Source organism: Rhea pennata, chromosome Z, assembly GCF_028389875.1.
Source record: "Rhea pennata isolate bPtePen1 chromosome Z, bPtePen1.pri, whole genome shotgun sequence".
NCBI lineage: Eukaryota > Metazoa > Chordata > Aves > Rheiformes > Rheidae > Rhea > Rhea pennata.
Window position 1 is genome coordinate 34,205,964 of NC_084702.1, and position 27,933 is coordinate 34,233,896.

The 27,933-nt window shown below is 40.5% G+C and overlaps 1 protein-coding gene and 1 long non-coding RNA gene across 2 annotated transcripts in view; one reads left to right on the forward strand and one right to left on the reverse strand.

Annotated features, from left to right (window-relative positions):
* The window catches only part of ROR2 (receptor tyrosine kinase like orphan receptor 2), a 134,998-nt gene extending 119,660 nt beyond the window's left edge, over window positions 1-15,338 (reverse strand). The window contains exon 1 of the mRNA XM_062599322.1: window positions 15,277-15,338. The gene's annotated coding sequence lies outside the window, so the exon portion shown is untranslated. The remainder of the gene's footprint in view (window positions 1-15,276) is intronic.
* On the forward strand, window positions 13,433-14,960 carry LOC134153997 (uncharacterized). The gene is made up of 3 exons (XR_009961303.1): window positions 13,433-13,511; window positions 14,366-14,543; window positions 14,858-14,960. It is a non-coding gene; the product is annotated as an uncharacterized LOC134153997 (long non-coding RNA).
* Window positions 15,339-27,933: the final 12,595 nt, after the last annotated feature.

Consider the following 27,933-nt stretch of genomic DNA (forward strand, 5'->3'; position numbering starts at 1 on the left):
CTCTCGTTAACTTATTTCTTCGTAATCAAACGCAAGGGGTGAGTTCTGTAATACCTATTAAGCTGCTAATCTCTCATCAGCTTTTCGGCTCATCCTATCCTTAGTTACTTTTTTTCCTAATTGCTTTGACAAATCTATATGCATCCACAGAACTGGTGTGTTTTCCTTTTTTAGTATCAGGCACTATCAGTCTCCATCTATAAACCGCCTAGCCCAAATCAGCTGAGATTTGATAGCAAAAAAAAAAAAAAAAAAAAAAAAAAAAAAAGAGAGAGAGAGAGAGAATCAATCAATAAAATGTGTTGTTAAGGCAGACTTCTTAAAACATGAGGTGAGATGCTCCCACTTCATTTTTCAAATGCAATAATTTAGTGTTAAGAACAGGCTGATACTCCCTCAGGAAAAACCAAATCAAAACCAAAAAAAAGCAAACCAAACCAAACCAAGTTTATTATTTTCCTCAATAGAAGCAAGACTGGTACCTTACCAAGCACGGTTCAGAAGGCCCCACCTCAACACATCGCTTTGCATTCTGACACGAGGATCAGAACACGACAAGACCCTCCCGAGCTACAACCACAGCGCGGCGGACAAACCCCTCCGATCTCCGCCTGCTCCGTTTAACTTCCCTCTGCCTCCGTTTCCTTCGTTTTCAAATAGATGAGACCGCTTCATTTTCTCATGCAATTTGAAAAATTAATCAGCATTTCTAAAGTTGTTTCACTTTGCAACAGGAGCTTCAGGACACAGTACAAGGTATCACTAGCACCTACCGCTGTGTCTAATTCTTACTTCCTCCTCTGTTTTAGCTGTCGGACACTAATAGCTGCAGAAGTAACACAGCAATTCAGATCTGGCAAGCAAAATGCCTTTCAATTCCAATTTTATAAAGTCATCACGATTATATAGGTCTGGATCTTTTTTAATACATCTTCTATTCAGGTAAAAAACTACATTCACTGAAATAATTTGGTTTCTTGCAAAGTTAAAAACTCATTACTACCTTCAACAAAGAGGTATAAATGTTAACTTAGTTCACTTTCTTGTAGAACAGCATTACTTTACCGAAGCGATTTATAAAAAGTAGTATTTAGAGCAAACAAAGAGCACATTTTGGGGCACTCCTTCTGCTTTATCTGTTGAATTATTTTCCTGTTAGTCTAACTCCTAACAGAAAAGGCTTCACCAGTAAGGAGTTCATGGAATAAAGCAAAAAATACAACAGAGACACTGGTCTCTGCAGCTATGTGTTGGGGAGTACCAGTGGGCGAGATTAAGCCCCAGCTGTGTACTGAAAAATAAATCTGCTGTTTTATACAAGAGGTAGAGACTGCCTAAAGAATCACTGCTCCTCATGTAATTCAGAACACCATTACGTATGGGGAAGATGAACCCCACAATGAAACACTTCTTGCGCAGCATTGTTTTGTTAATTAATCGACTCCTGTACTGTTTAGCTGCTTCTAATTATTCCTATAATGATGTCTGCACCCATCGACTTCACAAGCCGCTGGCAAAATTGTTTTATTTGTGGCACTACTAATGATTAATACATTTAGAAGAGTGTCAGCAATAGAAGATAAATGGTTTACAAGCAAGGAAAATGCAAAATGTGGCAATGAAACCTGGCCCTTGTAGTGTCCGCTCAGCAGCTGGCCGCTTGGGGCAAGACAGCCAAACATTCTGTAGATTTTTATTTTACCAAAACAGTAATACAGGTTCTCTCACTTGAGCACCTCCTGGCTCACGTACTTCCTTCACAGTCCAATTTTGTGCAGACCAGCACAGTTTGGCTTCAGGTGTTCAGTGTCTGCTCATACAGGGTGGGAGATGAATAAAACTGTACAGTGAACTAGACCCCTTCCTAATGCAAAAAACACACGTTAGTCTCGGGAAAACAAATTCCCCTTTTCAGTCTGCGCTGTGATCATACGAGCCAACATATAAAATAATAGTGGTGGCTGAAGGACTATATGCTACCCTACACACATACACAAATAAGGCCTGCCCGCCTGGACCAAGAGAGAAACAAGGTCTTCGCAGAAATGAGAGTCCTGATAAGTGAAGTACAACTAAAATGAGAAGCCAAAAAAAATGGTTTATACTGAGCTGCGCTGACACTCTTGAGCTAATTAAACATGACCAATGTTTAACGTAATGTGTACGTAAACAGTGACATAGGCCACTACTTCCTTACCATGTAAATGCTATTCTGCTATTTACGACAAAACTCAATACATCATCGATAGCAGCTCGAGAAAGTCTGCTAATATCCAAACAGGATGAAAAGGGACCCACCTGTAATTTCTTCGTGCTTGGGAGCAATACAAAGGCAAACCCCTACTCGCTCACGGATGCGACTGCAATTGAAACCCATGTTATTTTCAAACCTTGTGTTGGGGAAGCCGCAGTTGACATAAAATTCCTTACTGCAAATAACAACTGCATTTACGCCGTACGGCCGGGCAACAGCAGGAACGTGCGGGCCCCGGCCGCCTGGAACTCGAGCGCCGCAGCTCTAATCCTGTTAAGCCCCAATCAAGACTACGCGAAAGGGAAACATACTGCTGATAACGTAAGTAGTTACCTGTCAAACAACCCACTCCCAGCAGAATATCAGAAATGCCAGCTTCAAGTACTTATCAAACACTGTGCAAAACCCCTTGCAAGTCAATCAAATAAGCCTTGAATGCTTAAAAAAAAAAGCACAGGAACCGGGTTTATCCTCAGCTACATTTTACAGTTTACATGTGGAATAAAAGTATGGATTTGACTTGGTTTCTAAAACTAAATTCTTTTTCCTTGGACAGCCACTTGCAGTACTAATGTATCTGAAATGGCTTTAGCTTTTCCTATAGTAGAGGTCAAATTACACCAGTTCTGAGCAGTTCCAGATATTCTACTTATTCAAGTGGTTCCTAAAAGATTAAAATTGTTGCATTTAATTTTAACATATAATTTGAAGCTGAACTACTTTATTTGCTAGTTAAACAGCATTTTGCCCCACTCCAGAGACTAAATTCACCACAGAGCAGAGCAATCTTACCACTTCATAAATATCTTGTTAACAGCTAAACTATGACCTGGGTAAGACACTTCATCACAAAACAGCACATTAAATCAACTAAACTCATTTTTTGTTAAAGCAGCAAAGCAAAACAAACTGTAGCTCTTTCAGAAAGCAGAGGAACCCTGATGGCGGGGAGAATGATGACTAACAGTACAAAATGGAAGTATTGGCTTTTTTCTCTTGGGACCAAGAGGGATCCATTCCAAGCTATGGGTTTAAATTAAAGAGATTTGGTGGTCTCAAGTCTCAGTCCCTTTTGGACATTCATCCAAATTCCTAAACCACCACACGTTATAGAGAAACTTGGCAATCTCTGCACAGAAAAGCCCAGGTCTGACCTAACTGACTGAGAATTACCAAAGAGAGTTGTCTCACCAGTTCAAGGAGAAAAAAAAAAAAAAAAAAAAAACACTAGGATGACAGCATGGTGGGGAGGGGAAAAAAAAATCAACCCTTACAAAGAGGTTACATGTATCAGACACAGTGGAATGATAAAGGAGGTCATAAATTTCAGCATTTCAAAATTATAGTTTTAACTTGAAGGAAAAAAAGAATGCATCTTCTCTTGAATAAACCTACCCACTATTGTTACTGCAATATTCTAGCTTTCCTATTCTACCACTGCCTGCAGATGGTAAAACTGATAATGAAATACAACTTCCTTCATGTCTCTTTGAAAGCTGAATATTTCAAACTGGGCAAGGTATTCATGTATTTGAAATGCCTGCCTGTCGCAGCAGTCATTAATCAGGAATAAGATACAAACTCACCTCCCTTCTTATCCTTAAGTAGAACTTGCTCTACAGCTCATGCAGTGAAAGACGTGGCCATTGCTTATGTTAAATCTGTTGATGAACACAGAAGTAACCAAAATGTAAGGGTTTTCCCAAATACAGCTTAGTACTGTGTTTGGTACCTGCACCACAAGCAATGCTAGCAGAAGGGACAGTAGAAGTGTCTAAGTCTCTGCAAGTCCACGCATGCCAACAAGTTAGCTTCCACTAGGCTTCTACCACACATCCTCACGGCCCTCGTCCCAGTTCCGCACCCCACCTCTCAAACTGGCTCTCAATCCCCTCCGCTCACTCACTGTCCTGCCCCACTCCTCTGCTCAGCCATGCTCACACACCCCCCCATCTACTCCCGCCTCACCAGTGCTGTGCTCCTTGCCTCATCTTTCCTGGTCTTACTCCTGCATTCCACGCAAAAAATGAATAAATAAATAAATAAAATAAAGGATAGCATTTTAATACACTAAAATGATGCATGTATGGTTTTAAGACAGAAAGAGAAATCAACGTCTGAAAAAAATTTTCTATGAACTTTATCTGAACTCAAAAAAAATTAACTGATTCTTTAGAAATAGCTTTTTTTGAACTGTGCTTTTCAAATTGATGAATTCCCTTCTCTGGTACAATTATGACAACATACTGTATTAAGTTAAAGAAAGGCAAGTTATTTAAGCAGAAATGACAGAAGCAGAGATTTAGACATGTCACAAGAGCTTTCGCTACAGGAAGTTTACCTCCCAAGGTCTATAATATGACAGCTCCTATCCCGCATTGAATGATAGCATGAAGCTGAGCCACCTAAGGGAAATGGTAGTGCTATTTAGTTTGAGGTGAAACTGTCCCACAGGATATTCTCATAGGTAAAATATGAAAACATGATATAAAAGTATGTGGGAACTCATTAGAAAACTATACTCAGAACAACTATTAATGATTAACTTTTAACAGTGGAGTTTCACAAGTTTCAGTGCTATTGGTATCTTGTTTATTAAGCTCTACAGATAACATTGAGGTGTCATGTACTGCTGTTATGTTGATCTTGGCAAATGAGAGAAAGTGTCAGCAAAAAAATGGTTGGGGGAATAAAAAAGTGCAAATCAGTAAAGACAAGCAGAAGGTACTGTGCTTAAACAATTACACTGATATAGAATGGGGGCTAACAGGCTTGGCAGCAATTCCGCATGAAAGGTCTGGAGTAGATCATAAGCAGAGCAATGATATACTGTTAATAAACAGGCAGACATCACTTTGGGAAATAAAAACGTCATCTGTTAAATATAGGAAATAATCTTTTCCTTTACTCAGTTCTGTACAGGCGGAGCTGAAATACTGCAGTATTGGTTAGAGCACTTCAAGAAAGATGTTTTAGACTGAGTCTAGAAGAGAGGAATGAGCACAAGCAGAGATTAAAAATGTAAAAGGGAAGGCTGGGAGAATAAGACTTTTTTTTTTTTTTCTTGGGGAGAGAGATATATAAAGAAATAGGGGAAAAAAATGTGTTTGTTTTAAAGTTTCAGAAGATGTTTCAAGAGTTGAAAAAGTCCTAAAGGACAGCTACAAAGCACAGAGGAACAAACTGTAAGAGCAAGTAATGAACTAATGTTGCAACCAAGGATAATTAAGCACTAGAATATTTGCCTATAGAAGTCACTGAATTTCTTCCTGACACTGGTTGAGAAGACATGATGCCACATACAGGTGATCCTGCCTTGAGAAACCGATAATCTGACCTCTCAAGGTCCCTTCAAACCCTTTCTTCCCAATGATTCTCTGATTACAGAAGATGATGAGCTTTCTAGAAAATAAAACAGATGTAAAGAGACTTGCTGAATTTCTAGAGAGCCTAGCAGCACCATATCAAGATTTGATTTTCTTGGTTCATTTCCAGAAATGATAAATCAAATGCCAATGACCAACATGAACAAAGATGACATCTCAAGTACTTCACAGATCACTAAAGGTTTGTCTGCAGGAACAAGTTACGTCATCTAGCTTACTCTGTGGTTTCACACTGAACTTACTAAATCTTAATAACTACCTTCACGAACACAGTAAGTGTTCAGTAAATGTGAGGTAGCTTTTTCCACTTTTCACAATTTTGAAAACGCACTGTAAATTTACACCTTTGCATTTTGCAGTACATCCCTGATAAACACAGCCATCCCCAAGTTCCAGAATCACAACCGTTTCTAGCTCTACGTGCTTTGCGTTGAAAGGCAGGATCATTTCTGAAATCTGTTTTTCCTGTCTCTACATGCTCTCCTTATCTTTGACTGGCACAATCCTATTCAAAGCATTTTCTGTATGACAAACAATTGCCTACATTGAATATATTTTTAAATAATACATTGAAGAAAGTATACATATTTATGTGAAGAGGAGCATTATCCACAAAACTTTCTAGACATGAAATCTGCAAGAAATATTTTGTTTCCTTGACATTTTGAAAATTACAATAGGGTGGACAATAAACTTTCTTATGGGTTCTCCATTACCTATGAGGGAACAGATCTGAGTCCTGTTTCTACACATATCAAAATGTGAGATCAGCTTTAATGAGACAGGTTGGATAACTATCTACAAGTTGAGATACTACCATCCAAATTCACTGAGTCTGCAAAACCAAGCATAAGGAACAGACTTACCCTCTCAAGATTTTTATTAACTACTGCTCCTGGTTTGGCTGGAAATACTTAAAAAAAAAAAAAAAAGGATCAACTTGTTGCATTAAATTGCTTCCAGGCAGAGCTAGGAAGCAGTTATTTTTAAAATTGAAACAACAGCACATATATTCTCCTTATGTAGGTTTGGTTCAAATCCTGTCCAAGCTTGCAATTTTATCTACATAATATCACTTTCCTCTTTGTAAGGGATTCTGGTCTATCATGAAAGGAGTTGTCATTAAACACTGATAAAACTACAGAATATTTTTAAATCGCTTTTAATGTTTAAGGCCACCTTTCAACTATTGGGTTCCCAGGGTACTACAACCGCTCTTTATTTCCCATTCCCCCCAGTAAAGAAAATCCTTATGTGAACGTCATTCTTTGGTTTGCCAGAGACTCCTCCCCTTTCTTTTCTTTTCAACTTCATGAAAAAAGTTTCAAGTCCCTTCAAAAGAAGTATGAGTTTAACAGAAAGTCATAAGACTTAAAAGAGTAATTATGGCTTGATAATACAAGATCCTTGTTATTTTGGACTCAGTATATTCAAATAGTTGCATTTAAATAACAGCATGAGAGCTTTAGTGGGTTTTAGCTTTAAGAGCTAAGCTTTAATGTGTGTTTCTCAAAACTTTATTTCTCTCCATATCATAGAGACAGTGTCTACATACCATCTCCATCTGCATATCTGCTTATTGTATTAAAAAAACTCTCATTATATTAATATGGTTGAAATCACTCATTCTTACCTAGTACAATGCAATACACAACTCGTGGGAATCCTAAAAGTGAGCTTAAGTAACGACTGCTGTTGATTCCACTACTAGAATGCAAAAAGAAATGAAAAAGAGTATTTGTGGCAAGAATAACTAACTGCCAATTAATCAACTATATGTTTGCAGAGTAGGGTTTTGAGGCGAGAGAGATTTTTCTTCTTTGAACGACATGGGTAAGGCTCAGCTCTGCAGAATTGGAATGCGAGACAGCCATCAGTTATGAGAATATTTTGGAAAAATGTCTCAGATTTCTAGCCTACACAATTATGTAAATACTTCTTATTTCTTCATATCATATTCTCTATCTGTGCGAGTCCAATCCCGCGGCAGTTTAAGCTGTGCTAAGCCAGGGCTACCTTGCCCATCCTCTCCCATCCCTCTAGCCATGCAGTCCAACCTCCTCCCTGCGCCTGCGTTCACACTCCCCGCGACTGGGAGCGGAGCCAATTCAGGCAGCCTCGCCAGCAATAGATTGGATTTTGTAGGGTTAGTTTTTGGCTGTTTGGCTTTCTGATATCCAGTTTGGGTAACTTTATATTACATAAAAATCACTTTGGGGTAGGTGCATCTCAAAGCAACCATTCGTAAAGGTTCAAAAAATACCTTGCTAATATATTACAAAGCATACGAACCAATGCTCATTTAAAATGGGAACACACAAGATCATTGCCTTCTAAAATAAAAGAGGATATTAGATTTGCATCAGATATCTAAAATCTATTGGCACAGTCTTTGTTTTCTTTTTCATGCTTTTTTTAAAGAATAAAGATTAATATATAGAGAGAGAGAAACATCACTGCCGTGTTATCAGGTCTAATATTGTTGTTGTGTTTTTCTTTCTTCATAAATATATATATAAAACTCTGCCATGTCACTTTCCGAGACTAGATATTTGGATTTTTTTACTTTCGCTAACCACAGTAAACCCATTTGCTAATTTATTTCCCAGCATATACACTCCCTCGTTTCATAAACTATGAAACCTCAGCACTCTCTTTAAATTGTACAACTTCCTTCTGAAACTTTACTACCATCAAATATGCAGAAAATTTCATACTTCTTCAGGTCTTCTTAAGCTTTCAAGTAGTTCTGAGTTTTATTAGATTAGTTCAAAGGAGAGATTCACAGAACCTATTTTAAGATAATTCAGCTGTTATAGTCCTGGGCTTTCAAAAGTACCACTAATACAGATTTTTCATTTTCTGATATTGCTCTATTCAGCAGTGCTTTTGATACACTCACAAGACTAATTTCTCAGGCAGATCCAGATAAATCTGTGGAATATTCCCAGAACTGTCCTTCTTAATGTCTTCATTTCAAAAATTATTCTGCTAGTATCATACCGACATTTGCTCTTCCTTAAAAGAATAAATCAGAGAGGTCCCACAGCACCTTCCATCTGATTGAAGATGGACCTGCTGTGATTGAGCCCTCCTCCTTTCCTTCATTGTGCATTTTGGCTCCCTCCCTTGTGCCAGCACTGGTGGTCCCACAGACTACCAGTGTTAAAGCAGTTCTCTCCCACAGGGTTACTGTGCTAATCACAATTTGGTATTTCTTTATATACCTGTGCCATACTAGAAGTCCAGGCATTGACCACGGTTCTACTGCGCTCAGCGGTGTATAAAACAGCCTGTGATCTTTGACAAATTTAAGACAGAGTACACAACGAAACAGGCAATACCAGCCAGCGCATTAGCGCACACTTAGCCTAACCATTAAATAAGGATTTTCAAAGATATAACAGAAAGGAAGGCTAACGAGCAGTTTTTCTGATATTTATGGGAAGCTCCTATGAAGCATGAAGGCAGATAGAAAGGAAAGTGCATGATAGAGACGGACTCTGTGAACTAAAGGAGTAATACAAAGATCTTGCTGTGAAAGACAGCTCAAATGCCTAAGCTGTGTGCTGAGTTAACCTGCTCCTAAAATTTTTCTGTGCAGTCATCACTGCCTCTGAACCTCAGTTTTCAGAAAAATCCTTGATGTCCTCTGTGCAAGCAAACTCTACCTGTTCTGTTGTAGACAGCCAGGAAAGAAAGCTCCTCCACCATGCAGGAGCCCACCAGTCCCGTTAGTTTGTATGCGTTTGTATGATGCCTCTTTCAGACTTACACAAAATGAACTTAGTTCTGTTGATGGTTCATACGATTTAGAAGAGGAGAGTGTTTCTATGTCTGACTAGTCAAAAACCAAAGTTTTAATATTCTTTACAACCATAGATTTTGTATTTTGTTTTTTTAAGAAACACTGATGAAATTCTTCCTGTCTTTTTCTGTAAGTTATTTGCCCTCTATCCACCCTACAATTGAATATATGACTGTATTATTCCTTTGATGAGAAATTATTCCTTTGATAGTTTCATTTATGATTCAAATGGGCAGCTGTGTATGTTGTGCCAAAAAGTAAGCCTTCGCAATTTTTTGCAGAACTCTAATGGAATTCATCTTCTCTTTATACAAGTCACTCTAGCTGTATTCACAATACTGCTGAAAAATAACATTAAAGCATTAAACTAGCAAAAGCTGGAAAAATCCGTTATAGAAGCCACTTCATCTTGAAGTAATACTTACCAGATGAACACTTAAATGAACAGCCTCGAGCAGTGTTGACGAGGACAAGATGCAATAACCTGGAGTTATGGAATAAAATATTTATACTACTGATATTAAAGGAAGTGTTCAAATAGAGCAATTAGAAGATAGATAATAAGTTCAGGGGAAGTGGCATAGATATGCCAACATACACATAGGGATTTTTTGGACAAGAGACAATATTGAATGTATTTTTGTTGTTTCTATTTAAATATCTGTATCACCTGAAGAGGAAGTATCAAATCTAAAAGGTACTTATGTACATCACTTTAGTTTGAAATTAATGGAGATTTCAGTGACAAAATACCTATGGGGACCGGATACGAATTCCTGACTGGACTACTCAACATGCTTAAAACCAGACACTGGGCAAACTGAGGTCTGGAACAGTAGCCCATTGGTTTGTTTCACTTTGCTGTTCCTGCAAGAAATACAATCAAAACATATCCTTGTAATGCTCCAGCAATATCAACATAATGATGCAGAAAAGGTCTCATCTGTTTTCATCCTGCTGATTTTCTTTTCACCTCTCCCCATGTAGTCTTTCACTCTCCTACAATCCTTTTTCCTTATCCTTAGTTTTCAGCAGCGTCTGCTTGCTCATTTAGCTATGTAAGCAATGACAGAAGTATTAAGGATGGTAAGGAAGGGGGTGAGAACACACCCGGCCAGGGAAAGGAGGAGGGTGGAAGTCCTCCTTTGGGTGGCAGCTCAGAGCTTCAGGCACCCATGAAGCTGCACCCTATTAGGGGTATTAGGGGACATCAGCCTGCTCCGTTCTGTACTCAGAGAAAAGAGGCACATAACGCCACATTCATTCTTTAAATACCTTTTACTGGATCAGTAATGGTGTGGCATCCTTCGTCTCATGTACCATCAGTGAAATGCATTTCCAGTGTGATTTCTTGTTCAGTGCAGGTTTGTGTTATTAAACAAAATCTTTCGTCCGCTGCCAGGTAAAGACAAAGCCATGCTCTACAGCTAAGGGATCAGTACTGACTGAGAAGCGTCTTTTTACCACACCCAGAAAAGCCATGCAACTACTCATGGTTTCAAAAAGAACAGTCAGCATTGCTTGGGAATGAAGGTGGAAATGCTTCCTCAAACTAGTTGACGAGGACAAAGAGATGCAGAGAAGAAAAGGTTGCTAGTGCATCTAGTCTGTAGAGAACACCAGAAAAATTATCTAGCAAGATGTTTGCATATGAACTTTGGTGCATGGCAGAAGCTTGAGAAAAAGCAAATGCAAAAGTTGGTATATGACATTTTGCTTCCAACTACTTACACATTTATACAAAAATCAAGAGAAAAGACAATCATTTAAGCTAAATTGGGTTTTGTCCCAAATGATTACTGGAGATGTTGCAGGAGCTTGCAGTATAAGTTACAATAAAAAAACAGGATTAACAAACAATGCATCTTCTTTCAGTGCACCAAAATCCTGCCTTTCCTTTTCTTTGAAGCTTTAACTACTTTGTAGTCACTGGATTAGAAGACTTGAGTACTTGCATACTTTCCAGACATGCTGAGCCTAATGACAACTTCCTTTACAAACCAACAGCCTCACAATGAATAAACAAACCTAAATGGCAAGCCATCCTCTGTACAGAGGACATAGTGACAGATACTATAAATTAGGTGAAATACTGTAAGTAGCATTTCTTCCCTCTGAGCAACAGCACAAGACAACACAGAACTTCTACAGGAAGATTTATGTACAAAAAACAAAGGAAGTTTGTTGACTTAGTGTTTTTACTTTGCCTTCAACGTTCAAAGTAATAAAAAGAGGCTCTGAAAAAATAAATCCTCTTAGCCAACAGCACGATTAAAAACTTCAGATGATGACTGCTTCTACATAGTACTTTACCGAACACAAAATTTGAATTAAGACTTTGAATTAAGACTTTGAAAATAGACCGTGAAGAGAATGCTACAAGTCTTCTACATAGAAGTTTTGCACAGTTATCAAAAAAGGTAGTATTTAAAACCACTCTTTCCTTTTCAATTTCATTTTCACAGCTAGTGGGGTTAAGGTTACTATTTTTTTCTAATAATGGTCAAAGATATTTCCATGCAAATGACAGTTCTGAAAGCTATTAACACCTTAGACAAAGTGCAGCGAATTTAGAAAAAGATCAGCCTTCTTGCAAACAACTGGAAGCTTACTAAATAGGATTAATTTGCCTAGTCTGTCAACTGGTCCTTTTCTCCCTGCATCTTGCATTTCTATGCTATTTACAGCAGAAAAGAGATTACGGAGAAGAGACTGCAATGCCATTACAAATGTTTAACATAATCAAGACGCTCAAGGGGAAAAAACATTCAGTGGCAACTCTTGACCCATGGATAAATTTTACCACTAAGCTACTTGACAATTTAATTATCGCAAGAAAAGGCTCGATTAAAGTTTGACTTAAAAAAAAAAAAAAGGCCATGCAATCAATGGCACTTATTAAAAGCTGTATTAAGATTTCTTATTTTCAAATGAGCTGTATGAGCTTTTACCGAGTGACCTGAATACATTTTCCAGAGCTGAATCTCATTTACCAGAGTCAGGAAAAGGCTATCGCTAAACACAATGTGACTTTAAAGATTCAAGCATCTCAGTACTTTTTTGTTACAAGGCATTTAAGGGCATTCAGAAGAATTTTGTACTTTTTTCATTTCTCCACTTACTCTGCACTCCAAGAAATGATTTCTTTTCTTCATAACAGTTAGAAGTTAACAAACCACAGGGTTTGCAAAATCATAACACAAGGTTACCAGTATGTAACTCTCACTCCCACAGACTGTTGACAGAAATGTAATTAAAAAAAAAAAAAAAAAAAAAAAAAAAAAAAAAAGTTCTGCATACTTTGCAAGTCATGTGAGTATTAACTTTAGGTTGACTAAAACGTCATTTCCGATTTAATGGTAAGGAGGTAGAACCAGACACGTAAATCTAAATTTGTAGTTTATAAATCTGGAAAATTGCACATCACCAGTTCCTACAAACTACCATCCTAATCTTTGATTGCAGCAGAACTTCGCAAAAAAAGATCGAATTTTAAAGTGGCCACAGAAAAGCCTGAAATAACATTTTCAAAAATAAACGCTTAGGTGAAACGTAGACGAACGAATACCTTGTTTAGAGTTATGCAAATCTAATAGAAGAATAGCACTTAACATCAGGACCGTAGGCGTATTTATGACCGTGCTTACGGGCTCCGATGACCGTGCCCCACGCTAAAGGAAGAGACCGCGGCCTGGAAGCCCACGGGTGTCGAAAAGCACCGGGAATCCGGGCTTTTCACGGGTGGCTCAGGTGACTCACGCACCCTCTGCCAGGGAAGCACGGGGAGGAGAGGGGAGGGAGGAAGTAACCAGCCCCCAACCCCCTTTTACTGGGGGTGTGCGATTTTGTACCGCCTCGGGAAGGTTCAAACGCGGGGACCAAGGGGGAACCGCTCCGGCGGGCACCCAGGGCTGCGGGAAACCAGCCAGCCGCCGCCGGGGAGGCCGGGCCGCCGCCGCCGGGGGCCGGCGCGGGCTCGCCAAGGAAACGAAGAGGAGAAACTCCTCGGCGATCCCGCGCACCGCCGAGCCCTCGACACGCAGCCAGCTGCTCGGCGGACGGGGTAAGGAGGGCGGCGGGGGGCGCCGCGGGCTCTGCGCCCGGCCGGGACCCCGCGGCCGCGCAGGGCGGCGGGGCCCGTCGTGCAATTTGTTAGCGGGGCCCCCTTCAAAGGGAGCAATAAAGGCCCTAGGGAAATAAACGCCACGGGAACTGCCCCCACATCCGCGAGGTGTAACACGCTCCCCCCCTCCCCGCAAAGAAAAGGACCCCGAGCCCTCTGAGCTTTCTGGCGACCCTCTCCCTTCACGGCCGTGCAACAAATGGCAAGGCCCAGGACCCCGGAGCTGAATAACAGGAAATATAGGCATCTGTCACCTCCCGGGGAGAGGTAAATGGATTAGCGAGAGCAACAAAGGGAAGAAAAGCCCTTTCAAACGTGCGATTGATTAACAAGTCCCCTCTAATCTGCAGCATCACTGGTTCTCCTTAAAGACATCATCGCTCTCCTCCTGCACTTCGGCGCAATTAAGTTCCAGGCAGGAAAGGCGAGCGGGAGCCGCCTGCTCGCCCGCCGAGCGCGCAGTGACCGGCCGAGGCAGGGCAGGGGCAGCCCTACACCCGCCGGGGGAGCGGTGCCTCCCGCCGCCTCCTGCCTCCGGCCCTGGGCGAAGCGCCCCGGGAAGGAGCCCGGGAGCAAGGCTTATCTGCTCCAAAGCGGGAGAGGGCAATTTTCCAGGGAATGCTTTCACGGGAGATCAAAGAGCTGAATCGGGCAGCTCCTACCTCCCCAGCGCATTTCACAGGACAGGGAAAATGAACAAGGGAAATCTCCCCCCTTCTGCCCTGAAAGCACCAGCGCATCTTGGAAAAGGAGGGAAAAAAAGTGAAAAAATGTTTATGCGGCTTCTTTTACAGGAACTGCAACTCTCACACCATCGCGGCTCCCCAGGGTCCCTGCAACCGGCGGTGCCGGACAGCCCGGTCAGCTGCCACAGCGCAGGGTCCGATGTGAACAAGGGCGGTTTGCTCAGCCCTAAAAGCGACGGGGGAGCTCGCCGAGGCCGCGATCCTCTGCCCCGGGGGGGTCAGCCAGGTACCCGGGGGAAATGGGACCCTCTGAAGCACCAAAACACGCCGCGAAGAGACTCGGGCTGAGCCTCCATCGAGCCTGCAAGCAGCGCGGCTGCCCCTTCAACTTTAATCCTTCCCTCCTCGTTCCCGCGGAGATTCTGGCAACGCTCAACAGCGCAAATAACAACACGTTATTATAACCGCTCCGAGGGGAGGGCTGCAGGGCGGGCGGAGGGAAGGAGGGAGGCTCCACTCGGTGCTATCCACCCCGGGCAACAACAAAACCCCAAACTTTCCTTTGTTTTCTCCTTCACTCCCCCCACCCCCTCCCCGCAGGTCGCCACCAACTGGGCTGGGTGCGCGGCACCGGCCGGGCAGAGGCACGGCGGAGCCCGCGATGCGCCGGGGGAAGGAGAAGTTTTAGCGAGCCCTCCTGGGCGCAGCCGCCGCTTCCCTCGCCCCTGCCAACCCCCGCCCCCCTCGTAAAACGCAACATCAGGTTTCGATTTTGCAACGGGGATCAAAAAAAATAAAGAAAAAGAAAAAAGAAAGAGAAAGAAAAAAAAGAAGAAGAAAAAAGAAAGGAAAGAAAGTTGAAAAGAAAGACAGCAGCCAGCAGCTGGGGAGGATGCCGGAGGCTCGGCCACCCCCGACGGCACAAGCGCGGCGCAGCTCCTCCGGACACAAGCGCGGCTCTCCCCGCCTGCTCGCTCCCCGCGCACCCCTTCGCGAGAAGCGGCGGCGGCACCCCTTACCTGCGGCGCGGAGGCGGAGGAGCGAGGCGGCCGCCAGCAGGGCCAGGAGGCGGCCCGCCGCCCGCCGCCGCCCGCCCGGCCCCGCCGCCGCCGCCGGGACCATGCTGCCCGGCCGGCGCGGCGCGGCGCGGCGCTGCGCGGGGCTGCGCGGGCGGGGAGCGCGGCGGCCCCCGCCGCCTGCGGGCGCACCGGGGGGGCCCGGCCCGGCCCGGCTCGGCTCGGCGTTCCGGCGAACCTGGCCCGGGCGGCGGCTGGCGCTGGCCGCGGCCCCGCCGGGCGGGGAGGTGCGGCGTGTGCAGCCGGCCTTGGCACCGCCGGCCCTGCGCTCCCGCTAGCGGACTGTCCCGACTGGGGGCGGAGGGAGCCGCGCTCCTTTCCCCTCCTCCTCCTCCTCCTCCTCCTCCTTCCCCGGCATCCCAACGTCACCGGGCACAAACCCGACACCGGGGAGGGGAGAGGCGCGGGCGGCCCCTGCGCTGCGGCACCCTCTGCCGGGGGCCGGCCCGGGGAGCCCCCGAGCTTCCGCAAAGAAACACCCCGAACAAAACGGCCCGGGGGGGGGGGGACCCGGAGCGGCCAAGCGCTCCGCTACCCTCGCCTCCTTCCCCTTGGCCGCAGGACTGGCGCCTCTTGCCCCCACACAGCACCGCCCGGCGGAAACCCATCGCTCCTGCCCCCGAAGCGCCCAGGCGCCTTCGCACCGCAGCACCTACTCCAAGGGGCAGCTGAAGCCCCACTGGCATCCTCTCCTGGGCGCCCTGCTGTTACAGGTAAACTTCAAAAATAAATGGTGCTTCCCGTCCGTACCGGGCAGAAAAGGGTTCTGTCACCCTAAAGTTGCAAAACGTTTCAAAAGCAAAATTATTGTGTGAGAGAGGGACATCCTGAGCACAATGTAAATAGGCTTTCCTAAATCCTTTTTAGTTTACATTTTTGTAGTTTGAAGAAGTCAGTCCACTAAGACAATGCTGAGCCATGAGCAGGCATCTGTTAACTACCTCATACAAACTGTCCCCCAAAAGCCTATCATATTAATGACACCTGAATATTTGTTATGTATTTAACTTATAACTTAATAGTAAAATGTAATCAGTATACATTCTGTATAAATACAGTATTCCTACTGTTTTAGGCTTAATTTCTAAGGATATGATGCTTTACAGTGGTGCTGCATACACACAAATTCTTCTAAGCTCTTCCCCAAATCAAGTTCTAAATTTACTTTTCTTTCAATGAAATTTGTTTGCAATGAAATTTGCTCCTTACCACAAAGGCAAATGCTGCAGCATATTCTTTACTTCATGCTCTTGCATCCAGTTTCTTTCCTCTTCGGTCTCCAGTTCCACATTGAACACTCTTCTGGCACCTACAGATGTCAAAGGGGGACCCAGATCCTTCTTTGGCAGGAACACAGGACTGTCTGACTGAACCCAGTGCCTTGCTAACACAGCAGCATATGTTATAATCCCTTTCAGAAACGTCCAAAACTTAATTCAGGAGTAGTGAGGATCTTTCTTTTAAGCTCCACACTTTTAATCAAAGGGTGCTCCAGACCTTGTATCTTTGATAGTCAGGGACTTACACCTAACTTCCAGCCTTAATATATTCATGACCAGTTTATACCCCTTATCTCTTGTGCCACTATTATCCTTTTGCATAAGTAGCTTCCCACTTCCCCTCTCTATTGTATAATGCTATTGAGTAGCTCCTCAGCCTTCATTTTATTCCACTAAGCAAGCCTACATTTTCTATTCTCCTCTGAAATTACTGATTCTGTATTCCCTGATCACCTTAGTGGGTTGTGTGTCGTCATTCCCCCCCCCTCCCCCCATTTTGGCATTTTGGATTCTGATTTAATCTTTCTGAACATGTGAGGTTTGAGCTCTGCATAGTATTGGAGATGCCTTCTCTTCCAAAGCACTTGTATTTTCCTTTCTGTGCTAACAAGACTAACTGATACATGCAGATGATTACATCACCTTTTCAACTTATAGATTGATCATTTAGAAAATACGTGTCCTTTTCTTCCTCTATGGTTTCCAATGTATATCTAACAAGAGAGAATAACTGCAAAAACTTTTTTAAGTGTCTGGCCTGGCAATTTCTTTCCCCCTTCACTATTTTGCCACCTTTGCCACCACCTACATGTAGTCTGTGCATTTGCTACTTTCCAGTTACACAGTATTGCATTTGTTTCAGTAGACTAATTGGTGGTGGTGGGGAACAAAAGCAAACAAAAAAGCATAACCAGGTCTACAGTTGAATGCATTGCTTCTCCCTTCACTCATTTTTATTTTCTTCCATAATTCTGGCAATATCTGCTGTTTGGTTGTGATGATAAGCACACCTCTTATTAGGTGCCAGCAGAAAGGCTCCCCGAAGGTTGTTGTGGAGCTGGCTATAACCTGCAGTGCCAAGTCCTTTCACACCAGACCTGATGAACCAGGTCTCTGGCTCCCTTCAGGAGCTATTTTGGGCATGCATCCTCACCACAGTAGTACCTAGGAGCAACAGGATATTGATGCCTCTGTTTTAGTGCAGGGCAGTAGGTGAACTCAATACACAAAGGAGTTTGCTCAGGAGGCTGAGAGAGTGCTGCAACCTGTGACTTTTACAGCAAAGTTTAACCAGTTAAAACACAAGCAGCTACCTGCCTAAAGCCTTTAAAGATCTGAGCCTGTGTTCAGCTGGCATTTACGATTGTTCAGCTGAGTTTCTTACCTTGCAAACATAAGTAGATAAAATTGCTTGCATAAGCTTTTGTCACTGACTGCAAAAACCTCCATTTCATATTTCACTGATGAATATGCATGGAGGGAGAATCAGTTGGCAGAGCTGAGGTGAAATCACTATAGTGAAGAAACCACAGAATAAATTCTTGCTCTGTGTTGTAGAAACATATATGCAGCAAGTGGAGTATAGGCAACTGTACATTTCTTCTGGGTTTGTTCACTCAGCTGATGTAAGCCAGTGCTCACTCACGTCTGTAGCATATGGTCCCAAACTGTTTTGTCACTATTTGACAAAGAAAAAGCTGTCCATATATTTGTTTTCATGACCATATGGTATGTGCCTGATAGGAGTAGTTGAAAGCAACAGGCAAAGCTGGAATTTGGCCTGAACGTGTTTGGGAATCCTTGATAGGGTTTTGGATTGTTTACCATGTGTTTGTCTGCTTTCATAATAAACATAACGGAAATAACTTTAAAGAAATAGTAAGATCTGATGTGGTTCAAACTTCAAGGTCTTTGCTTTCCCACTATCATTTTATAAGGTCAGATAAATTTTAATTGATGCACTACCCTTACTCCAAAAATGCATTTCACACTTGATCTTTCTATTCCTGTGATGAAAGCTGCACTGGAAACATTACTGCAAAAATTATTTACATGATTTGCAGGCTCAACCCTTGGGCTCCCTTTTACAGTATTTATTACAAAAACAGCAAAGTACATCCCTTGGAATTCTGCTAAGGACAAAAACTGAAAAAGGAATTTAGTTGTCTAAAATAGGAGTCAGTCAGACTTCAGACACCCATGTCTGAATTTGTAACCCCCCAGAAAGTATCTGCCTGATCTGAAGTGTCATTAGGTGTCTTCTGTTTTGCCTAAAAATTCCTCCTTTATACACAATTAAAACTGCCCCTGCCATAGCAACTAGACACACAATTCCACTGAGATCCAAGAAATTAACTGGCACCATGCCGAAGGCATTATGATAACCCTGACAATCCAAATCTTCTAAGAATGCCGAGTGCATACCCAGTTCTCACCACCCAAACAGTTTTAGTTGCTATCTCCTGAAAAGCACAGCTTGGTAATGATGCCCAATTTTATGCATCAGTCCAGCAGTCAGAGGCATAAGAGATGAAGAGCTAGGCTCTTGGACCTTCTCAGCATGAAGGCATTCAAATCTCCTCTGAGAGACAGATAAGCCACATGGCATTATGCAGAAGAGCAGGACACTACCTCCTCACTGAAGCTGTTCCAATGTACATAAAGAAACGTAAGAATCTTAGAACGAAAATGAAAAAGCACAGGAAGCAGCCCAACTTTCTGGCTACAGCACTGACCAAGGATTGGGAAGTCTGCAAGTCAGAAAACATCGATTAATGCTAGTTACACAATCACTGGATTAAAATAGTGATTACAGTGAAATATATAGTGAAAATAGTGAAAATAGAAATAATTTGGGAGAAGGCACTGGAATAAAGAACTGTGCTGTACGCGCTATTCCCAAATTCATAGTCTATCTCCAAGTTTCCAAACTCTTTAATAAAGTCTGTAACTGTCAAAATAAAGAGTTTTAAAATGCTCATCATAAAGCCTTTTCCTCTTAAAGATGCAAAATAGTATCAGTTTTCTATATCAACGCTTTTAGAATATTATTTATTATGCTTTAAATATACATTTTATATATATATATATATATATATATGCGCTTATTAAAACAGTAAGCCACAATAAATATTTTGCAGGAAATATTCTACCTCTCCCCTTCCCCAAACGGGCACACAAGAAGGCATCATCTTTTCTTGCATTTCCCCAACACACCAGCATGCAAATACATCACATAGTAGTTCTGCAGAAGCTAGTCCCAGACCGAGTAAACAGATGTGACAAGTATTCACATCATCATCATCATCACTCTTGTTAAAAGAATGTCACCATGAGCCTTTCTCATGCTCAAAAGCACAAAAAACATTCAAAAAGCTTTCCACTTATTTCTTAAAGTACGATCCAGACAGCACTCTCAGAAACTGAGCCAATCTCTTTAACTTGTAAAATCATACTCACTTGAGGGTCTGAACAACACAAGGTGTTTTTAGGCTGATGCCTTCTGAATCCTCTCAGTCACAAAACCTGAAAAGGAAAGCAGGGGAAAGCTTCATCCTCTTCTCCATCAGTTACTCCTATAGGTAAAACAATGAGAGAGTGGCTTGCTGAACCTCAGCGGGAAGGATTTGCCTTCTTTTATACACATAAAGCAAGAGCTTGAAAAGTCTGAATTGATTTAATGCAGGGGCAGACTAATCTTTGCAATTGTTATGAATACACTAAGGAATGATCTTGGCATTTAGTCTCCCATACCCTCCAAAATAAAACCAAGATATGTTTTTAATGCAACCATGATTATCATTTGTTGTCAATTGTACTGAAATACTTCTGTGTAGTTATTCGAGCTGTTAATGTCTCCCATCATCACAGCACTAGAACACTTCAGTCTTGTAAACAACATTCAAACAATTAAAATCATAACCATTAAACTTACTTATATAATACCCAATACAATGTATTTCTATTTGTAGCTGGCAAGCTGGTGTATAAAAACATTCAGATACTTAGTTGTCCAATCCCATAGACTGGAAAGTAAAAAAGGTAACCAAGCACTCTTAATACTCCACATTATAGTTTTTTGTGAACTCAGAAAGTAAAGCCATAGCCCTCAGCACCCTCAAATCTCTGGCAGTACTAGGATACTGTGTTAAGTACTTCCCTACACAAAAACAAAAATTCACTATTATCTCATCAAGGCAGATATAACTATCTCAGTGGATCTAGACATCAGAAAATGGTATCGAAGGCAAGCTTGAAAATAGTTTAATTTGAAAATGCACCAGAACTTTGCAAGTCACTGCAAAACCACATATTGTTTAGAAAGGTCAGTACCTGGCCAGGGAGGTGTCAAGAGGCACACTTACCATGACCAAGACTTTAAAAGTCAGCAACAAAAGGTACAGACTACAGAGAGCATTTTTCTGAGAGACTTTATATATATATTGATCTCTAAATGACAGTAGGGATGGGAAGAGAGGAGATGTGGAGCTTTGGTTTTGTTGTTTTAAAACTGGTCTTAGCTAGGGGACAGGCAGGCTTCAACACTGACACATCATGGTTAAGGGCCCCATCAAACAAGAATCACAGTTATATGCTCCACTTTCAGGTGTACTTAAAGAGTTCTCCAGATGGGAAATATCTCACTAGTAGCTTGTCAAAAGTGCAAAGAATGTCTTGACTTTGGAAAAAAAATAGGTGGATGTATTGGAGAAAGTGGCAGAATTTAGGACAAAACAAGAAGCGGGCAGCACAAGCTACTATTTCTTATGTCACAGACATTGTCTGTTCCAATTCCTCAGGGTCAGAAAGCATCCTGCAAACGGACAACAAACACATTCCAGCAGAGGCAAGCTAAATATGTGCAACCCTGCATTAGGGATCAGTTGTGTGGAAAAGCAAAGTTCCTTTCCCCTCTGCAATGCATGGGCACATATGGCGTACATGCATAAGACAGCAATCGCTACCATGGGAAATACTTCAAAGGCAACACACAAAAAGTAATGGGAACATCTATACAGGTTAAATCCATTCGGGGCTGTTGTGTTCTGGAGCATGGTGCTGGAGCAGATGAGTACTGTCCACTTTGAGTATACATTCCTGTGTTCCCTTGGGTCTATAACACTGAGGAAGACATTATGCCACATTTTGCCCCCCTCCTCTCATCAGACTTCACTCCCTTTTATTTAGCTTTCACCATCTTCTACTCTATTTGTAGCAGAGTTCTGAATTGTAGACTTGCGAAAGTAAAATTGACATATTTATGATTTTTAAATTATCCATGATACTTTAAACAAATAATTCATTCTACAGCACTCTCAGAGTAAGAGTGGCATGAGCTCAAATAGATCTATAAGCATGAATAAAACTACTTAACACATACACGTGCACAAAATGAACAACCAACATAGATAAAGAAAACTTCAGACTGAGAAGTCTGCTGAAGAAGCTGAGACTCCACTGGATTCTACCTTTAAAACATTTTCAAGACTATATAAATCCCTTTCTCTCTAGTTAGAAAGAAAATGAAAACTAGGTCCCCAACTCCCATATGGATCTTCGAAGTTAAGTTTCTGTTAAATAAAAACATAGTGATAACATGCAAAACTATTTAAAATTTGATTTTTTGTTATATATAATCGTAAGCTTGCATTGTATCTGAATCAGCCATCCAGTGGTTTTGATATCGCAGTGCTGCTACTCAATATTTAGTATTTTTCCTTAATTTTACCTGCTCCTCATCTATGCCCATGTCCCAGAAGGGTGATTTTTAACCAAAAAAAAAAAAAAAAAAAAAAAAAAGTAGAAAAACGAGACACTTCTGTTCACTTAAAGATGCGTTACATCTGCTCTTCTTCCCTTTGGTGGAATTAGAACTGCTGAACAGCTATTCATCATTAAAATCAATTAAAATAGACAGCAAAAACAACAAAAAAGCTATATCTTTTTCCTCCTCTTCTAGAACTTCTGTTTTTATTAAACTGGATTTTTAAATACCTACCTTCTCTCTTCTGTGGGGCTACGTTCTTTAACTACTACAGGAAGCAAAATGTTACGTATATATATTTTTCCCTTCAAGATCTCATTATCATCCCTTTGACATTCTATGTCTTTCATTCACAAAAGACATGACAAGATTGGAGACTAGCAATAACTAGAAAAATGATTTATATTTTCTCTTAGGTTTAAATTGCAAGCTCAGTCTGATCTGCAAAGGGAGATAGGTAATTGTCCCACCCTAGGGGCAGATTAGATAACACATTCAGGAGAGTTATCTCCATATGCTACACAGAGAGAAGAAAAGGGACTGAAGGAAAGCAAGTTGTTACAACTTTGAAGGAATTAATTTTTTGTACCTGGTCAGCCTTGTTGGTGGCATCACATCCTGTTTCGTTTCAGGGATCATGAGAATACGCTTCCAATTCTGACTAGCATTTGTGCAACTGAATTTCTGCCTAGTCCAAGACTCTAGTTACAAGGGTCGCTATCCCTAGTTTGGGTATCAGTTTACATTTCTCACTTCGAACAAACAGGCAAGAATGGATTATTAACTCATTCGTTATTGCTGTCCCATAACAGCTGTAATATGACCAGGATCAAGCAGAAGAGGAAATCTGCTTTGTTTCTTATATTGTTCCAAAATTGCTGAGTCAAAGGTTTTGATGAAGTTTTATATCACATGCATAACATCAGCTGCTGTGCTACGCAAGCATCTACCTGCCTCATGTGAGAGCCTCTTAAATGAGCATTCTTGACATCTTTCTTTCCCAACCAACTGTAACAGCAGCTGCAGTCAACTTTAACATAGTACTTACAACAAATCTGTAATTAAATTAAATAGCACAGTTAAATTAGACTCAGATGCTCTGAGCTATTGCATAGACTTGATGATATCTCTGAAACACCAGTGTCGTTTTTGTGGAGAAGAGTTCATTTAAAAGGCCGCAGCATGTGCCAGCTGTTGCACAATGCAACAGCTGGCATTATGCAATGCCGGCTAGGCAAAATGCAGACCCTGTGCAAAACTGTCCTCTGTCAGGTTCTCAGCCACTATAGAACAAATGTATTGTGCCAGAAATAAACCCAACTAAGAAAAACAGCAAGTGGAGAAATGGATCAGCCCATTTTTAGAGTTGAACCCCGGTGGGAACATCAAAGACAATTGGGGAAAGTCCAAACAGCACTTTTCTTTGCCCATATGTTAAAGATAATAGGAAAAATAAAGACAGTTGAAAGATAATATCATTTCTGGCCATGGTTGGTTCTGAAGTACTCAATATTTATAGTAGTTTCAGTTAAGTCAGACAGGAAGGCATAGACTGAATTGACAGAAAAAGCTATATGTTATCTTAATAGGCCCCTGTTTAATCTACAACATAAAACATAAGGTGGTGGTCTATTTATAAACATGCATAACTTTTAATCAAATGGGATAGGGGAAAAGACAGCATAGATAACTGCACTTTTGAAAGGGTATGAAAGGGACCAGTAGACTTTCGTTATATAGTGACATACCGTGTACAGGGCTGCTTGCACTGAAGTGAACCTGAATGGAGCAGACTGCTTGACTGAGTGATTCCTGAACCACACGTGGCACTACAAATAAAACCTGCTAAGTAATATATCTGGGTGGATGGATTGAGCCATGAGAAATCAATTTTTCCATTGTAAAAAGGCAGAAAAGTTGGAATATGCTTGAATAGAACTGTTCCAGTGGGGCTGAATGTGAAACCTACAGCTTGTGTTGGATATTAGCCTCACTGAGGGAGTCTGTGAGCAACAACTTTATTTATTGGAACATAGAAACTGCATACTAGGTGTACAGCTATTTTATTAATGATATGCCACACAAATGGTTACACACTTATTCATTGGAAACAATGCATGAAAATAGTTCAATAAAGCAAAATGAAGATGGCAGAATTAGTTACATAATAAGGAGAAAATACTTGCATAGATGAACTACATTTCTTGTTTCTGTTTACATTTGCAATTTCATAAAATTATCTATTACTGTATTTTCAGGCAACAGCATTTCAACAGAAATTTAACTAAATATAAACAGATATGTTCTCTTATACAACATGACTGAGTTAATGCTACTCCTGGAACTTTAACTTTTGCCCTTTCTTTTTATTTTTTACCTTCCAATTTTGAATAGCAGAAAAAAAAATGTAACTGTTGCTAAGAATTCTGGGCCAAAGCTTATTAAAAAACCCCTTACATCTTTAGCGCTGATAATGCAGACAGGACTGTGATTTTTAAGACTTCAAACAAAGTTAGCCTTCGAGTCACCTATAGTAAACTCCATGCGGTTCATTTTATTTAGTCAGTGGTATGAAATGTCAAGGTGACTTCTAGGACTACTCAAAACCATAGTGTTTTCAAATTTCATTAGCATTGGTGGGAATTACATGCATGCATCAGTGATAGGATAAACCTTAGAGGAATTCATCTTTACATCAAAAAGCAGTTTTAAAGACAGATTTCTATCAGTGCATTGTACAATGACTGTGCAAGGATTTTGATTTGATCCACACTCAACAGGGGTGCCTGTTATTCAAACCATGTGGTATCTGCTTGGTATGTAGGGTCTAATACTGCTGCTGTCAGCATTTGCTTTAAAACCTGATGCAATATATTATAAAGAAGATTTGAACAATAACAACTAAAATTTGCTGGGAAAACTTGAAATAAAGGGTTGAATGAAGTTGGAAACTTATGGAAACAATAAAATCTGAAATGTTATAAAAAGAAACTTAGTATCCACATGGGAACTATTCTACAACCTTCTTGGCAAATTTTAATCAGACATGTCTAACAAAAGTAATATAACTAAATTCTATATAAACAAAAACATGCATACCTTCCAACAAAGGATTAAACATTACAGTTAAACATTTTTAGGACTACCATATATAGAAATACTTGGTGCAATCTCACAGCACTGAACTTTTAAAAAAATGCATAGCAGATTAACAGAACAATTTCCAATACATATCTGTTTATCAGGTCATCTTTCACTAACTCTTTTCCACCAAGACAACTATTTTTACATTAACATTTACGATGTAGTTCTATCAGTTTTATTCCATCTAGCTTTATTTGGTCTTATTAAGCTTTAGGAGTGACTTTCTCCCCAAAACACATACACCAATAAAGTCTGTTTTGAAGGTTATAGTTATCTAAAAAGTTTTAATATTAATGCCTATGTACGGTCCTTTAGTTTGGTATTTAGATATGTCTGTCAGAAGTTATGATGGAGTTCAGATTAAAGCTGTTTCCCAAAGAGCTCTAAAGCATTACTGTAAATTATGCTGCACAGAGTCTGAAAGTAACTGAAGACATAAGACTCAAAAATAGAGATTTGCCTTGCAATAAATACTTTGTACTACATAACTTCTTGCTTTAGATATTTAATTCTAGGTTAAGGTGGCTGTGTTGGCCTTTTTTTTTTTTTTTTTTTTTTTGAGTGGAAGAAACTACAGGGAGGTTGACCAAAATTTCACAGAAATTGTGCTAGTATTAAAAATAATACCTGCATCTCAGATTAGGACATTAAAAACTCATATCATTTTGACTTTCAGACTGTGACTAAAGATTAATCTTCATCTTTAAAAAAATCCTTTCTTCTCTATTTAAGAAGTAGTGTCTTCAATGCAGAATTCCATCCGCATTAGTTAAAATATCTTGAGATCTAAAGAAACTGATGAAAGCATGGAAGAAAAAACACAAAATTTTGCACTGTACAATTTCAGTTTGTGTTTGCAGTTCAGCTTTCTATCCCTAAAACTCTTAACAATAGTAATCCAATACAGAATAATGGAATCATTACAAAACACCAATGTAAAGTTAGTTTACATTGGGTAAAATTCTGTACTTTGCTCTCATGAGAGGAAAGAGGTGCCAAGAGACCTTACCTCTTTCTCCCCTTTAAAACTTGGGCTGAGTTTGAATGGCACTGAGGAGATTTATCATCTGCAGCAGCCTCCTGGATGGCAGTGCTGAACAAAGAAAAAAGGCTGTTAATGAGAACATTTACCAGATGTAAAAAGATCTTAAGAATGATAAAGAAGCATAAAAGTACATCTTACTTGATTCTGCTTCAGAACAGATTACAGAACCTTCTGAGATCCTTTCCAAGACTTTCTTTCTTTCTTTCTTTCTTTTTTGTTTTAACCAGCAAGATGAGTACTACTATTAATATATAAAGAAATGTATTAAGAAACTGCGACCACAAATTCCGTTAAATTCTGCCAAAAGAAATACAATAATTTTTCACTGAGATATGGATACTGAAGTATCCAAATTTATCTAGGAAAATGAATATAAAGTTGAGACTGAACTGACAACTTACAAAATATAGACATAATTTTTTCATGCTATAAGCTATATCAGTATTACTTTTCAGAATATAGATTATTACATAACCATGAAAAAAAACCCAAACACTCATTTCTGAAGGGACATGCAAATAGTAGCCAAGCAAAAGGTTTCAGGTGACAGTATGTTCAATTACTTTGGTGGCAGAAGAAAAATGTCCAAATTGTGTTTTTGTCACATTATATATCCTGCTCATTGGTATGCATTTACTTATTTCCTCTTCCTTCTGGCTACTACAAACTACTTTTAATTGCCAAATATGTGATACAATCCTATGGAGATGTACATGAAAGGGATGAATAAAAATAGAAAACTGAAATATTCTGCTCAGTTTTCTCAAAAGTGAAGATTCCAGAGAAACTTTTCAATTCCATTTTCCAATTCTTTCCTTTCTACTTCTCTACATACTATATTTATGAAAGAAAAAGATGGTTTATTAAAAAGTAATGATAGAATTACAGTAAGAAAACAACAATGTATTAACAGCAAACTAAACCATACTTTATTCAATGCCTGATTTTTGGTTGGAGAATCTAGCATCCAAGACACAAAAGGACACAGAAGTTTTGGAGATACTGGACTCTCTCTTAAGAGAGCTTTCCCCCACTTACTCTATCTAGGCCCTTATGCACTATAATTGTAATTTATTTTAGTGTTAAATAGACAAATAGCAGGTAAAAGAATAAAATATTTCTTAAAAAACAATCCTGTACAGACCTTATTGATCACCGAGCACAGAACCATCAGCTGTTGCACCAGAATCTCTAAGTCATAAGTATCTCTGTTACTTTTTGACTACTCATCAACACGCCACCATATGCTCATATCGTTCTCGAAACTGTTCTTGACTTTAAGACAACATAGGCAAAAGCAGTCATTGAAACTAAGAATAGAGTCTCCATATCTAGTCATTACTATTCTGAATTACAGTGTAGTCAAA